Source organism: Sceloporus occidentalis, unplaced genomic scaffold (assembly GCF_023333645.1).
Source record: "Sceloporus occidentalis isolate IW3139 unplaced genomic scaffold, rSceOcc1.0.p SCAF_26, whole genome shotgun sequence".
NCBI lineage: Eukaryota > Metazoa > Chordata > Lepidosauria > Squamata > Phrynosomatidae > Sceloporus > Sceloporus occidentalis.
In genome coordinates, this window is record NW_028317006.1 from 830,592 (window position 1) to 849,587 (window position 18,996).

Sequence of the window (18,996 nt, forward strand, 5' to 3'; positions counted from 1 at the left end):
CATGTATTACTGATCTTTTGGGTAAAACACATTAGAACACATTTTAACATTCATCTTACACACCGCCTAAAACATACAAACACTGCTTAACATTATACTCCATGACAGGGGTTAAGGACAGCGATGGAGACTGATAAGGTACAGGTTGCAGCGGTTTAGGGCGGTTGTAAGTTACTTTAGCCAGTGTGAGAAGAATTTGGAGGGGTAGATGGAATGATGGCGTGAGGATAAAAATGGAAATGTAAAATAAAAACTCATACACATATCTTTAGACAAACAAAATGAGGTCTCATATATATATATATATATATATATATATATATATATAATACATGTATTAGAATTATAACATAGAAATGTCATATGACGTTCTGGTGACGTGACAGGTATCCATGTTTAATGCTATGTCCATGTGTAAAGCTATCTCCATATTTAATGCTATATCCATGTTTAATGCTATATCCATATTTAATGCGATCTCCATGTTTAATGTTATCTCCATGAATAGTTGTATGTCCATCTTTAATGTTATCTCTATGTGTAATGCTAAGCCCATGTTTAATGCTATATCTATGTTTAATACCATATCCACCTGTAATGCTATGTCTGTGTTTAATGCAATATCCATGTTTAATGCTCAATCCATGTTTAATGCTATGTCCATGTTTAATGCTATGTCCATGTTTAATCCATGTTATCTCTATGTTATCCATGTTATCTCTATGTTTAATGCTATATCCATGTGTAATGCTATCTTCATGTTTAATGCTATGTCCATGTTTAACGCTATGTCCATGTCTAATGCTATGTCCATGTTTAATGCCATATCCATGTGTAATGATATGTCCATGTTTAATACTGTCTCCATGTTTCATGCTATATCCATGTTTACTGCTATATCCATGTTTACTGCTGTCTCCATGTTTCATGCTATATCCATGTCTACTGCTATCTCCATGTTTAATGCTAGATCCATGTTTAATGTGATATCCATGGTTAATGTTATCTCCATGAGTAGTGATATGTTCATATTTAATGCAGTATCCATGTTTAATGTTATGTCCATGTTTAATGCCATATACATGTGTAATAATATCTCCATGTTTAATGCAATATACATGTGTAATGCTGTCTCCATGTTTAATACTATCTCCGTATGCAATGCTATGTCTATGTTTAATGCTATATCCATTTTTAATGCTATGTCCATGTGTAATGCTATGTCCACATTTAATATTATGTCTATGTGTAATGCTATGCTCATGTTTATTGCTATATCTATGTTTAATATCATATCCCCATGTAATGCTATATCCGTGTTTAATGCTATGTCCATGTTTACTGTTATCTCTATGTGTAATTCTATCTCCATGTTTAATGCTATGTCCATGTTTAATGCTACCTGCATGAGTAGTGTTATGTATGTGCAGGGAGTCCAACATATATGTAGCTCTCTCTATCACATGTATTACCGTATTTGCTCGATTATAAGACGAGGTTTTTTTCAGAGCAAATGCTCTGAAAAATACCCCTCGTCTTCTAATCGGGGTCGTCTTCTAATCAGACCTCAAATAGAGGTCTGATTATGAGACTAAGATCCAGATCCCCCACACCGCTGCAGGGGACCTGGATCCTCCTGTCTCCCCCCCCCCACACACACTTACCGGTGCTCCTGCCGGGGGTCCGCTGCAGCCGGAAGGAGGTGTGGCTAGCAGCGGGGGTTGTCTGCGTCCGTCGCGGATACCTTCCCCGACTGTCAGAGATCAGAGTTCCCCGCACTCTGATCTCTGACAGCCGGGGAAGGTATCCGCAACGGACGCAGACAAACCCCCGCTGCCAACTCCACCTCCTTCCGGCTGCAGCGGAAGGAGACATCAACCCGCTGCCTCGGCAATACAGCAGGAAATTGGAAGCACCGGTAAGTGTGTGTGTGTGTGCACCGGTAAGTGTGTGTGTGTGTGTGTGTGTGTGTGCGTTAAATGGTTGCATAGGGCATTTCTGGAATGCCTTATACCCCTATATGCCACTCTGGTACTTAGGGGGTTAAAAGGCACATTATGGGGCAGAGTGGCATATAGGGAGGTATAAGGCATTTCAGGAGGCAGAGTGGCGTTAAGGGGGCATTTAATAGAGCACTCTGCCTCCTGAAATGCCTTATACCTCCCTATATGCCACTCTGCCCCATAATATGCCTTTTAACCCCCTAAATGCCAGAGTGGCATATAGGGGTATAAGGCATTTCTGGAGGCAGAGTGCTCTATACAATGCCTTTTAACTCCCTTAATGCCACTCTGCCTCCTGGAATGCCTTATACCTCCCTATATGCCACTCTGCCCCATAATATGCATTTTAACCCCCTAAATGCCAGAATGGGATATAGGGGTATAAGGCATTTCTGGAGGCAGAGTGGCACATAGGGTGTCAAAAGGCATACCATGGGGCACAGTGGCATATAGAGGGTTAAAAGGCATATCATGGGCCACAGTGCCATATTGGTGTGGCAAGCCTGGGGGCAGATGTGCGTAACTGGGGGACAGGTTGGAAAATACAAGGAAATAAAAACAAAAAAAATATTTTTCTCAATCATAGCTTTTATTTAAAAAAATAGTTTACATGAATTAACATTTACTGGTAAAACTTTTTTCCTTTAGGGTCGTCTTATATTCAGGCTTTTTCTTTTTTTCCTAAGTTAATATTCAGATTTTGGGGGGTCGTCTTATAATCAGGGTCGTCTTATAATCGAGCAAATACGGTACTTGAAAGATCAGTAATACATGTGATAGAGAGAGCTACATATATGTAGCTCTCTCTATCACATGTATTACTGATCTTTCAAGTAAAACACCTTAGATCACATTGTAACATTCATCTTACACACCGCCTAAAACATACAAACACAAATCCATGACAGGGGTGAAGGACAGCCATGGAGACTGATAAGGTACAGGTCGCAACAGACTGATCTCGGCACCTCCGCACACAGTGTGCCATTTTAACAATTTCCATTATGTCTCTTGTTTCCGGAGTCTAATTTTAAACCATTTTACCTGCCGCCACCCTACAAGGCCCATACATTTAACACAAAACCAATAATAAACACACAACAGCCGATAATTCATAAAACTATTTATTACACACACATTACAATCTTGAAAAATGTTTTAACTGTTTATGTGCCTCGTGGGAGACTATTTTATGGGTATCCAGCAGGCTGATCTCCAGTGACTCTCATGATCCTCATCCAGGCTTTGACCTTATGATGTCTCCATAAATATCGGAGTTGATGACGGATGAAGGACGGAGAACTACCTCCCCCCCAATGATGTATTTACTTTCGGCGCTGACTTAGGCCTAATTGAGATAGTATTTCCTGCCGCCCCATCCCCTTCTGTGCATCAGGATATGACATCAAATTCTGGTGCCCCACTTATAAAGGAATCAAGGAAACTATGGAGGCCTGTGCCTAGGCCAGAACCCGTCGCTGTGCCCCCTGTGCTTTGTATTATATACAGGGACCGGCTCGATGGTATATGTACAGGAATAGCTGGCAATCTATAGTATTAACTATTCAGCATCTTTATATTGTCCTTAAAATTTGGGTTCTGACTCGTGTGTTTAACATAAATACAATGTAAAGTTATAAAAAGAAACTGGTTATAACTGGCCGCAGCATTATCTTCCCCCTGCAATTGAGAGATGGAACATCACTGTCTTATGATGTCATAGTATTGACTTTCTGTTAGGGTGTCTCCTGCACACAGACATGCCGGGAGCCCAACATATACACAGCTCTCTGTAACACACATACATCATTCATCTTCCAGAGAAAACACAGAGCGCTGACTCTATAACAGTCTCAGCTATAATCTTCTACACATGTATGTGCAGGGAGTTCAACATATATGTAGCTCTCTCTAATACATGTATTACTGATCTTTTGGGTAAAACACATTAGAACACATTTTAACATTCATCTTACACACCGCCTAAAACATACAAACACTGCTTAACATTATACTCCATGACAGGGGTTAAGGACAGCGATGGAGACTGATAAGGTACAGTTTGCAGCGGTTTAGGGCGGTTGAAAGTTACTTTAGCCAGTGTGAGAAGAATTTGGAGGGGTAGATGGAATGATGGCGTGAGGATAATAATGGAAATGTAAAAAAAAACTCATACATATATCTTTAGACAAACAAAGTGAGGTCTCATATATACATATATATATAGATATATATATATATATATATATATATAGAATACATGTATTAGAATTATAACATAGAAATGTCATATGAAGTTCTGGTGACGTTACAGGAATCCATGTTTAATGCTATGTCCATGTGTAAAGCTATCTCTATGTTTAATGCTATATCCATGTTTAATGGTATATCCATCTTTAATGCTATGTACATGTTAAATGCTATATTCATATTTAATGATACGTCCATGTTTAATGCTATGTCCATGTGTAACTCTATCTCCATGTTTAATGCAATGTCCATGTAAAATGCTATATTCATGTTTAATGCTATGTCAACGTTAAATGCTATATCCATGTGTAATGCTATTTCCATGTTTAATGCGATATCCATGTTTAATGCTATGTCTATGTTTAATGCTATATCCATGTTTAATGCTATTTCCATGTGTAATGCTATGTCTATGTTTAATGCTATAACCATATTTAATGTTATATCTATGTTTAATGCTATCTCCATGTTTAATGTTATATCCGTGTTTAATGATATGTCCATGCTTAATGCTATCTCCATGTTTAATGCTATGTACATGTTTAATGATATGTCCATATTTCATGTTATGTCCATGTTTAATGCCATATCCATGTGTAATGCTAACTCCATGTGTAATGCTATGTCCATGTTTAATGTTATATCAATGTTTAATGATATGTCCATGTTTAATGATATGTCCAGGTTTAATGCCATATCCATGTGTAATGCTATGTGCATGTTTAATGATATGTCCATGTTTAATGCTATCTCCATGCTTAATGCTATCTCTATGTGTAATGATAAGTCCATGTTTAATGTTTTCTCTATGTGTAATGCTATATGCATGCTTAATGCTATGTCCATGTGTAATGCTACCTGCATGAGTAGTGTTATGTCCATGTTTAATGCTATATCCATGTTTAGTGCTATATCCATGTGTAATGCTATGTCCATCTTTAATGCTAAATCCATGTGTAATGCTATGCCCATGTTTAATGCCATATCTATGTTTAATGCTATGTCCATGTTTAATGCTATGTCCATGTTTAATGCTAGATCCATGTTTAATGCAATAACCATCTTTAATGCTATGTCCATTTTTAATGCCATATACATGTGTAATGATATCTCCATGTTTAATGCAAAATACATGTTTAATGCTATGTCCATGTTTAATACTATCTCCATGTGTAATGCTATGTCCATGTTTCATGCTATATTCATGTTTTCTGATATCTCCATGTTTAATGCTAGATCCATGTTTACTGTGATATCCGTGTTTAATACCATATCCACATGTAATGCTATGTCTGCGTTTAATGCTATATCCATGTTTAATGTTATCTCTATATCTAATGCTATGTCCATGTTTAATGCTAAATCCATGTGTAATGCTATGTCCATGTTTAATGCCATACCCATTTTTAATGTTATCTCCATGAGTAGTGCTATGTCCATATTTAATGCAATATCCATGTTTAATGCTATGTCCATGTTTAATGCCATATCCATGTATAATGATATCTCCATGAGTAGTTCTATGTCCATGTTTAATGTCACATACATGTGTAATGATATCTCCATATTTAATGCAATATACATATTTAATACTATGTCTACGTTTCATGCTATAGCCATGTGTTCTGATATCTCCATGTTTAATGCTAGAGCCATGTTTAATGTGATATCCATGTTTAATGTTATCTCCATGAATAGTGCTATGTCCATGTTTAATGGCATATACATGTGTAATGACATCTTTATGTTTAATGCAATATACATGTTTAATACTATGTCCATGTTTAATGGTATGTCCATGTTTAATACTATTTCCATGTGTAATGCTATGTCTATGTATAATGCGATATCCATTTTTAATGTTATCTCCATGTTTAATGCTATATCCATGTTTAATGCGATCTCCATGTTTAATGTTATCTCCATGAGGTAGTGCTATGTCCATGTTTAATGTTATCTCTATGTGTAATGCTATGCCCATGTTTAATGCTATATCTATTTTTAATACCATATCCACATGTAATGCTATGTCCGTGTTTAATGCTATATCCATGTTTAATGTTATCTCTATGTGTAATGCTATGTCCATGTTTAATGTTATATCCATGTTTAATGATATGCCCATATTTAATGCTACCTGCATGAGTAGTGCTATGTCCATTTTTAATGCCATATCCATGTTTAATGCTATATCAATTTCTAATGCTATGTCCATGCTTAATGCCATATCCATGTGTCATCCTATGTCCATGTTTAATGCTATGTCCATGTTTAATTCTATCTATATGTAATGCTGTGTCCATGTTTAATGCTATATCCATGTGTAATGATATGTCTATGTTTAATGCTATAACCATATTTAATGTTATATCTATGTTTAACGCTATCTCCGTGTTTAATTCTATCTCTATGTGCAATGACATGTCCATGTTTAATGATGTGTCCATTCTTAATGCCATATTCATCTGTAATGCTAACTCCATGTGTAATGCTATGTCCATGTTTAATGCTATATCCATGTTTAATGCTCTGTCCATGTTTAATGCTCTGTCCATGTTTAATGCTATATCCATATGTAATGCTATGTCTATGTTTAATGCTATAACCGTATTTAATGTTATATCTATGTTTGATGCTATCTCCATGTTTAATGATATATCCATGTTTAATGCTATATCTATGTGCAATGATATGTCCATGCTTAATGCCATATTCATGTGTAATGCTAACTCCATGTGTAATACTATGTCCATGTTTAATGCTATATCCATGTTTAATGATATGTCTAGGTTTAAGGTTTTCTCTGTGTGTAATGCTATCTGCATGCTTAATATTATATCCATGTGTAATGCTATGTCCATGTTTAATGCTACCTGCATTAGTAGTATTATGTCCATGTTTAATGCTATATCTATTTTTAATGCTATGTTCATGCTTAATGTCATATCCATGTGCCATCCTATGTCCATGTTTAATGCTATATCCATGTCTAGTACTATGTCCATGTTTAATGCTATGTCCATGTTTAATGCTAAATCCATGTGTAATGCTATGTCCATGTTTAATGCCATATCCATGTTTAATGCTATGTCCATGTTTAATGCTAGATCTATGTTTAATGTGATATCCATGTTTAATGTTATCTCCATGAGTAGTGCTATGTCCATTTTTAATGCCATATACATGTTTAATACTATCTCCATGTGTAATACTATGTCGATGTTTCATGCTATATCCATGTTTTCTGATATCTCCATGTTTAATGCTAGATCCATGTTTAATGCTATTAGACATGTTTAATGCTAAATCCATGTGTAATACTATGTCCATATTTAATGCCATATCCATGTTTATTGCTATGTCCATGTTTAATGCTATGTCCATGTTTAATGCTATCTCCATGTTCATGCTATATCCATGTTTTCTGCTCTCTCCATGTTTAATGCCATATACATGTATAATTATATCTCCATGTTTAATGCAATATCCATGTTTAATGCTATGTCCATGTTTAATACTATCTGCTTGTGTAATGCTATGTCCATGTTTAATGCTATGTCCATGTTTAATGCTATGTCCATGTTTAATGCTATCTCCATGTTCATGCTATATCCATGTTTACTGCTCTCTCCATGTTTAATGCCATATACATGTGTAATTATATCTCCATGTTTAAAGCAATATCCATGTTTAATGCTATGTCCATGTTTAATGCTATGGCCACGTGTAATGCTATGTCCATGTTTAATGTCCATGTTCAATGTTATCTCTATGTGTAATGCTATGTCTATGTTTAATGGTATATCCATTTTTAATGTTATCTCCATATTTAATGCTATATCCATATTTAATGCGATCTCCATGTTTAATGTTATCTACATGAATAGTTCTATGTCCATGTTTAATGTTATCTCTATGTGTAATGCTAAGCCCATGTTTAATGCTATATCTATGTTTAATACCATATCCACATGTAATGCTATGTCTGTGTTTAATGCAATATCCATGTTTAATGCTCAATCCATGTGTAATGCTATGTCCATGTTTAATTATATGTCCATGTTTAATCCATGTTATCTCTATGTTATTCATGTTATCTCTATGTTTAATGCTATATCCATGTGTAATGCTATCTTCATGTGTAATGCTATGTCCATGTTTAATGCCATATCCATGTGTAATGATATGTCCATGTTAAATGCTGTCTCCATGTTTCATGCTATATCCATGTTTCATGCCATATCCATGTTTACTGCTATATCGATGTTTACTGCTATATCCATGTTTAATGCTAGATCCATGTTTAATGTGATATCCATGGTTAATGTTATCTCCATGAGTAGTTCTATGTTCATATTTAATGCAGTATCCATGTTTAATGTTATGTCCATGTTTAATGCCATATACATGTGTAATGATATCTCCATGTTAAATGCAACAATCAAATTTAATGTTATCTCCATGAGTAGTGATATGTCCATGTTTAATGCCATATACATGTGTAATAATATCTCCATGTTTAATGCAATATACATGTGTAATGCTATGTCCATGTTTAATACTATCTCCGTGCGTAATGCTATGTTTATGTTTAATGCTATATCCATTTTTAATCCTATGTCCATGTGTAATGCTATGTCCATATTTAATATTATCTCTATGTGTAATGCTATGCTCATGTTTAATGCTATATCTATGTTTAATATCATATCCCCATGTAATGCTATGTCCGTGTTTAATGTTATGTCCATGTTTAATGTTATCTCTATGTGTAATTCTATCTCCATGTTTAATGCTATGTCCATGTTTAATGCTACCTGCATGAGTAGCGTTATGTCCATGTTTAATGCTATAACCATGTTTAATGCTATGTCCATACTTAATGTCATATCCATGGTTTATGCTATGTCAATGTTTAATGCTATGTCCATGTTTAATGTTATATCTATGTGTAAGGATATGTCCATGTTTAATGTTATCCCCATGTTTATTGCTATATCCATGTTTAATGGTATCTCCATATGTAATGCTATGTCTCTATAACAGTCTCAGCTCTAATCTTCTGCACATGTATGTACAGGGAGTCCAACATATATGTAGCTCTCTCTATCACATGTATTACTGATCTTTCAAGTAAAACACCTTAGATCACATTGTAACATTCATCTTACATACCGCCTAAAACATACAAACACTGCTTAACATTATACTCCATGACAGGGGTGAAGGACAGCCATGGAGACTGATAAGGTACAGGTTGCAAGAGACTGATCTCGGCACCTCCGCACACAGTGTGCCATTTTAACAATTTCCATTATGTCTCTTGTTTCCGGAGTCTAATTTTAAACCATTTTACCTGCCGCCACCCTACAAGGCCCATACATTTAACACAAAACCGATAATAAACACACAACAGCTGATAATTCATAAAACTATTTATTACACACACATTACAATCTTGAAAAATGTTTTAACTGTTTATGTGCCTCGTGGGAGACTATTTTATGGGTATCCAGCAGGCTGATCTCCAGTGACTCTCATGATCCTCATCCAGGCTTTGACCTTATGATGTCTCCATACATATCGTTGGAGTTGATGACGGATGAAGGACGGAGAACTACCTCCCCCCCAATGATGTATTTACTTTCGGCGCTGACTTAGGCCTAAATGAGATAGTATTTCCTGCCGCCCCATCCCCTTCTGTGCATCAGGGTATGACATCAAATTCTGGTGCCCAACTTATAAAGGAATCAAGGAAACTATGGAGGCCTGTGCCTAGGCCAGAACCCGTCGCTGTGCCCCCTGTGCTTTGTATTATATACAGGGACCGGCTCGATGGTATATGTACAGGAATAGCTGGCAATCTATAGTATTAACTATTCAGCATCTTCATATTGTCCTTAAAATTTGGGTTCTGACTCGTATGTTTAACATAAATACAATGTAAAGTTAAAAAAAGAAACTGGTTATAACTGGCCGCAGCATTATCTTCCCCCTGCAATTGAGAGATGGAACATCATTGTCTTATGATGTCATAGTATTGACTTTCTGTTAGTGTGTACACAGACATGCCGGGAGCCCAACATATACACAGCTCTCTGTAACACACATACATCATTCATCTTCCAGAGAAAACACAGAGCGCTGACTCTTTAACAGTCTCAGCTATAATCTTCTACACATGTATGTGCAGGGAGTTCAACATATATGTAGCTCTCTCTAATACATGTATTACTGATCTTTTGGGTAAAACACATTAGAACACATTTTAACATTCATCTTACACACTGCCTAAAACATACAAACACTGCTTAACATTATACTCCATGACAGGGGTTAAGGACAGCGATGGAGACTGATAAGGTACAGGTTGCAGCGGTTTAGGGCGGTTGAAAGTTACTTTAGCCAGTGTGAGAAGAATTTGGAGGGGTAGATGGAATTATGGCATGAGGATAAAAATGGAAATGTAAAATAAAAACTCATACATATATCGTTAGACAAACAAAATGAGGTCTCATTTATATATATATATATATATATATAATACATGTATTAGAATTATAACATAGAAATGTCATATGAAGTTCTGGTGACGTGACAGGTATCCATGTTTAATGCTATGTCCATGTGTAAAGCTATCTCTATGTTTAATGCTATACCCATGTTTAATGGTATATCCATCTTTAATGCTATGTACATGTTAAATGCTATATTCATATTTAATGATACGTCCATGTTTAATGCTATGTCCATGTTAAATGCTATATTCATGTTTAATGCTATGTCCATGTTTAATGCTATCTCCATGTTTAATGCGATATCCATGTTTAATGCTATGTCCATGTGATATGCTGTGTCCATGTTTAATGATATGTCCATGTGTAATGCTATGTCTATGTTTAATGCTATAACCATATTTAATGTTATATCTATGTTTAATGCTATCTCCATGTTTAATGTTATATCCGTGTTTAATGATATGCCCATGCTTAATGCTATCTCCATGTTTAATGCTATGTACATGTTTAATGCTATGTCCATATTTAATGTTATGTCCATGTTTAATGCCATATCCATGTGTAATGCTAACTCCATGTGTAATGCTATGTCCATGTTTAATGCTATATCAATGTTTAATGATATGTCCATGTTTAATGATATGTCCAGGTTTAATGCTATCTCCATGTTTAATGCTATCTCTATGTGTAATGATAAGTCCATGTTTAATGTTTTCTCTATGTGTAATGCTATATCCATGCTTAATGCTATGTCCATGTGTAATGCTACCTGCATGAGTAGTGTTATGTCCATATTTAATGCTATATCCATGTTTAGTGCTATATCCATGTGTGATGCTATGTCCATGCTTAATGTCATATCCATGTGTTATCCTATATCCATGTTTAATGCTATATCCCTGTCTAATGCTATGTCCATGTTTAATGCTATGTCCATGTTTAATGCTAAATCCATGTGTAATGCTATGTCCATGTTTAATGCTAGATCCATATTTAATGCAATAACCATCTTTAATGCTATGTCCATTTTTAATGACATATACATGTGTAATGATATCTCCATGTTTAATGCTATATCCATGTTTAATGCTATGTCCATGTTTAATACTATCTCCATGTGTAATGCTATGTCTATGTTTCATGCTATATTCATGTGTTCTGATATCTCCATGTTTAATGCTAGATCCATGTTTAATGTGATATCCGTGTTTCATACCATATCCACATGTAATGCTATGTCTGCGTTTAATGCTATATCCATGTTTAATGTTATCTCTATGTCTAATGCTATGTCCATGTTTAATGCTATGTCCATGTTTAATGCTAAATCCATGTGTAATGCTATGTCCATGTTTAATGCCATATCCATTTTTAATGTTATCTCCATGAGTAGTGCTATGTCCATATTTAATGCAATATCCACGTTTAATGCTATGTCCATGTTTAATGCCATATCCATGTGTAATGATATCTCCATGAGTAGTTCTATGTCCATGTTTAATGTCATATACATGTGTAATGATATCTCCATATTTAATGCAATATACATATTTAATACTATGTCTATGTTTCATGCTATATCCATGTGTTCTGATATCTCCATGTTTAACGCTAGAGCCATGTTTAATGTGATATCCATGTTTACTGTTATCTCAATGAGTAGTACTATGTCCATATTTAATGCAATATCCATGTTTAATGTTATCTCCATGAATAGTGCTATGTCCATGTTTAATGGCATATACATGTGTAATGACATCTTCATGTTTAATGCAATATACATGTTTAATATGTCCATGTTTAATGCTATGTCCATTTTTAATACCATTTCCATGTGTAATGCTATGTCTATGTATAATGCGATATCCATTTTAATGTTATCTCCATGTTAAATGCTATATCCATGTTTAATGCTATATCCATGTTTAATGCGATCTCCATGTTTAATGTTATCTCCATGAGGTAGTGCTATGTCCATGTTTAATGCCATATCCATGTTTAATGCTATATCAATTTCTAATGCTATGTCCATGCTTAATGCCATATCCATGTGTCATCCTATGTCCATGTTTAATGCTGTATCCATGTTTAATGCTATATCCATATGTAATGATATGTCTATGTTTAATGCTATAACCATATTTAATGTTATATCTATGTTTAATGCTATCTCCGTGTTTAATGCTATCTCTATGTGCAATGATATGTCCATGTTTAATGATGTGTCCATTCTTAATGCCATATTCATGTGTAATGCTAACTCCATGTGTAATGCTATGTCCATGTTTAATGCTATATCCATGTTTAATGCTCTGTCCATGTTTAATGCTATATCCATATGTAATGCTATGTCTATGTTTAATGCTATAACCCTATTTATTGTTATATCTATGTTTAATGCTATCTCCATGTTTAATGATATATCCATGTTTAATGCTATCTCTATGTGCAATGATATGTCCATCCTTAATGCCATATTCATGTGTAATGCTAACTCCATGTGTAATACTATGTCCATGTTTAATGCTATATCCATGTTTAATGATATGTCTAGGTTTAATTATATGTCCAGGTTTAATGCCATATCCATGTGTAATGCTATCTCCATGTGTAATTCTATGTCCATGTTTAATGCTATCTCTATGTGTAATGATAAGTCCATGTTTAATGTTTTCTCTGTGTGTAATGCTATCTGCATGCTTAATGTTATATCCATGTGTAATGCTATGTCCATGTTTAATGCTACCTGCATTAGTAGTATTATGTCCATGTTTAATGCTATATCTATTTTTAATGCTATGTTCATGCTTAATGTCATATCCATGTGCCATCCTATGTCCATGTTTAATGCTATATCCATGTCTAGTACTATGTCCATGTTTAATGCTATGTCCATGTTTAATGCTAAATCCATGTGTAATGCTATGTCCATGTTTAATGCCATATCCATGTTTAATGCTATGTCCATGTTTAATGCTAGATCCATGTTTAATGTGATATCCATGTTTAATGGTATCTCCATGAGTAGTGCTATGTCCATTTTTAATGCAATAACCATCTTTAATGCTATGTCCATGTTTAATTCTATGTCCATGTTTAATGCAATGTCCATAGTTAATGCTAGATCCATGTTTAATGCAATATTCATGTTTAATGTTATCTCCATGAGTAGTGCTATGTCCATTTTTAATGCCATATACATGTTTAGTACTATCTCCATGTGTAATACTATGTCTATGTTTCATGCTATATCCATGTTTTCTGATATCTCCATGTTTAATGCTAGATCCATGTTTAATGCTATTAGACATATTTAATGCTAAATCCATGTGTAATACTATGTCCATGTTTAATGCCGTATCCATGTTTAATGCTATGTCCATGTTTAATGCTATGTCCATGTTTAATGCTATCTCCATGTTCATGCTATATCCATGTTTACTGCTCTCTCCATGTTTAATGCAATATCCATGTTTAATGCTATGTCCATGTTTAATACTATCTCCTTGTGTAATGCTATGTCCATGTTTAATGCTATGTCCACGTGTAATGCTATGTCCATGTTTTTTTGTTTTGTTTTTTTGGGGTTTTTTTTTTTACATTTTCCTTTTTATTATATAACAAAAAGACATTTACAAAAAGACCTTTCATTCTTATGATATACAAAGTAGTATTAACTAATTAATTTTATAGCATTCAAGTATAAGACGGTATCGAGACCAGGTTACTTCCTTAATCGTCTAGGGAGGAGAGAAGAGAGAGAGATATTGATAGTATTTGTATAAAAATGATAATTTAACTTAAAAATTGCCAGGGTTATATAGTATTTAATATGTTTAGCCATTTCCAAAAAACCATCTTTGCCATGGAGACCAAATGACATCATAATTTTTTGTATTATCATGAGTTTGGTAAAAATACTTCTCCATTGTATGCTGATAATTTATTTGAGCTATAATTTGAGACCAAAGTGGAGCTTGTTCCGTTTTCCAAGACCGAGCTATGCATATTTTGGCTGCTGCCAAAATGTTAATAGCCAAATACAATTTCGAGTTATTTTCCCAAGGCAGGTCGATATGAAAAAGAAAGGATTGCGGATTCGGTACCATGTCAATATCAAATAAACTCTTAAATAAAGTAATAATTTCAGATTTTACGTTTAAAAGTTTATCACACTCCCACCAAATGTGTATCATTGACCCCAGTTCTGATTTACATCTCCAACACTTGTTGGAGGTAGTATTATACATTTTATGCAATGAGGTTGGAACATAGTACCATCTGTGAAGGAGTTTATAGTACTGTTCATGGAGATTTATACAATGTATCGCTTTCCTTAATTTGTTCCAGGATTCACACCATATGTCAAAAGAGTAGGAAACACCCAGATCTCTTTCCCATTTCAAAATTGTATTTGGTTTATCTAACGTATTCTCTTGATCCAATATGTTCCTTAATCGTGTAATTAGATTTTTTTTGTGATGACTATTTATAAACCTATCTAAATTGGTCGAGAAAATTAGTGGATTACTTTTAATATAATTTCTAATTCTTAAGTAAGAAAATAATTCTTTACTTGGAAGATTATACTTAATTTGAATTTCATTAAATGGAACCAGATCAGAAAAAGTGCAAATATCTGATATTGTGTCTATACCATGAAGAAACCAGGATTTTAAATCAATGTCTTTTATCATATATTGTACTGCTGTCAATGGAGAAGATAGTGAACAAAGTTCCGTATTACCAAATTTTTTCTTAAAAGTAATCATATTACTTAATACGTTAGAAACAATTGGATTAAGAATATTTAATCTATTTATATCATTTTTATTAATCCAATAAAAAAGAAATGGGTCTAAATTTTGACATTTCCACCTCTCATAGTTGTACCAAGGTAGTTCCGATTTCCGTTTTATATCCCAAGCTAGAAAATGGTTAAATAAACAAATTTGTTGTAAAGTACACAAACTAGGAAGATTGAGCCCGGATCTCGAAAGATTCCTAGTAAGAATGGATCGTGAAATTCTAGATTTTTTACCCATCCATACATATGATGAAAAGGTTTTTTCAAATTAATTTAGAATTTTTGTTGGAACTGATAAAGGTATAGTTCTAAATAGATAAATCAATTTTGGCAAAACATATGACTTTAAAGTGTTTAGTCTGCCCATCCAAGAAATTTCCAAGTTCTTCCATTGGGTAAATTGAGTTTTAAAAAAATCTAAAAGAGTCGAATAGTTATTAGTAATAATAGCTGTAAGACTCTGATATATTTTAATTCCCAGATAATCAATATATTTTTGATTCCAATGTATTGCAGACTTATTCTTAATGTACTCAAAACAAGAGTGTTCCATGTTGAAATCAATAATTTGTGATTTGTCTAAATTTAGTTTATAGTTAGAATATAGTTTATATTTATTAATACATTCCAGAACCTCTGGGAGTGAGTTTTCAGGGGAAGCCAAAGTAAGTAGAATATCGTCGGCATATAAAGAAATCTTATGCTCATATGGACCAGTACTTATTTGTTTAAATTAGGCCCTGAAATTTTTGCTTGCAAATTCTTATATAACGCCATAGTAAGAGTTAAAAATTGACCAGTCAAACCAAGGGCAATTAAAGTTTGTTCTAAAAAAGACCAACTCACGCGGTCAAACGCCTTTTCGGCGTCAAGCACGAGAAAGATAGCTGGCGTTTTACTTAGATAATTTTGCGTGTGTTGTCTTCACCGCTTCGTTTAATGTCCATGTTTAATGTTATCTTTAATGTTATGTCCATGTTCAATGTTATCTCTATGTGTAATGCTATGTCCGTGTTTAATGCTATGTCCATGTTTAATGTTATATCCATTTTTAATGTTATCTTCATATTTAATGCTATATCCATGTTTAATGTTATCTCCATATTTAATGCTATATCCATGTTTAATGCTATATCCATATTTAATGCTATATCCATGTTTAATGCTATATCCATATTTAATGCGATCTCCATGTTTAATGTTATCTCCATGAATAGTTGTATGTCCATCTTTAATGTTATCTCTATGTGTAATGCTAAGCCCATGTTTAATGCTATATCTATGTTTAATACCATATCCACCTGTAATGCTATGTCTGTGTTTAATGCAATATCCATGTTTAATGCTCAATCCATGTTTAATGCTATGTCCATGTTTAATGCTATGTCCATGTTTAATCCATGTTATCTCTATGTTATCCATGTTATCTCTATGTTTAATGCTATATCCATGTGTAATGCTATCTTCATGTTTAATGCTATGTCCATGTTTAACGCTATGTCCATGTCTAATGCTATGTCCATGTTTAATGCCATATCCATGTGTAATGATATGTCCATGTTTAATACTGTCTCCATGTTTCATGCTATATCCATGTTTACTGCTATATCCATGTTTACTGCTGTCTCCATGTTTCATGCTATATCCATGTCTACTGCTATCTCCATGTTTAATGCTAGATCCATGTTTAATGTGATATCCATGGTTAATGTTATCTCCATGAGTAGTGATATGTTCATATTTAATGCAGTATCCATGTTTAATGTTATGTCCATGTTTAATGCCATATACATGTGTAATAATATCTCCATGTTTAATGCAATATACATGTGTAATGCTGTCTCCATGTTTAATACTATCTCCGTGTGCAATGCTATGTCTATGTTTAATGCTATATCCATTTTTAATGCTATGTCCATGTGTAATGCTATGTCCACATTTAATATTATGTCTATGTGTAATGCTATGCTCATGTTTATTGCTATATCTATGTTTAATATCATATCCCCATGTAATGCTATATCCGTGTTTAATGCTATGTCCATGTTTACTGTTATCTCTATGTGTAATTCTATCTCCATGTTTAATGCTATGTCCATGTTTAATGCTACCTGCATGAGTAGTGTTATGTCCATGTTTAATGCTATATCCATGTTTAATGCTATGTCCATGCTTAATGTCATATCCATGGTTTATGCTATGTCAATATTTAATGCTATGTCCATGTTTAATGTTATATCTATGTGTAATGATATGTCCATGTTTAATGCTATCCCAATGTTTATTGCTATATCCATGTTTAATGGTATCTCCATATGTAATGCTATTACAGAGAGCTGACTCTCTATAACAGCTCTAATCTTCTGCACATGTATGTGCAGGGAGTCCAACATATATGTAGCTCTCTCTATCACATGTATTACTTGAAAGATCAGTAATACATGTGATAGAGAGAGCTACATATATGTAGCTCTCTCTATCACATGTATTACTGATCTTTCAAGTAAAACACCTTAGATCACATTGTAACGTTCATCTTACACACCGCCTAAAACATACAAACACTGCTTAACATTATACTCCATGACAGGGGTGAAGGACAGCCATGGAGACTGATAAGGTACAGTTTGCAGCGGTTTAGGGCGGTTGAAAGTTACTTTAGCCAGTGTGAGAAGAATTTGGAGGGGTAGATGGAATGATGGCGTGAGGATAATAATGGAAATGTAAAAAAAACCTCATACATATATCTTTAGACAAACAAAGTGAGGTCTCATATATACATATATATATAGATATATATATATATATATATATATATATATATAGAATACATGTATTAGAATTATAACATAGAAATGTCATATGAAGTTCTGGTGACGTGACAGGAATCCATGTTTAATGCTATGTCCATGTGTAATGCTATCTCTATGTTTAATGCTATATCCATGTTTAATGGTATATCCATCTTTAATGCTATGTACATGTTAAATGCTATATTCATATTTAATGATACGTCCATGTTTAATGCTATGTCCATGTGTAACTCTATCTCCATGTTTAATGCAATGTCCATGTTAAATGCTATATTCATGCTTAATGCTATGTCAACGTTAAATGCTATATCCATGTGTAATGCTATGTCCATGTTTAATGCTATTTCCATGTTTAATGCGATATCCATGTTTAATGCTATGTCTACGTTTAATGCTATATCCATGTTTAATGGTATATCCATCTTTAATGCTATGTACATGTTAAATGCTATATTCATATTTAATGATACGTCCATGTTTAATGATATGTCCATGTGTAACTCTATCTCCATGTTTAATGCAATGTCCATGTAAAATGCTATATTCATGTTTAATGCTATGTCAACGTTAAATGCTATATCCATGTGTAATGCTATTTCCATGTT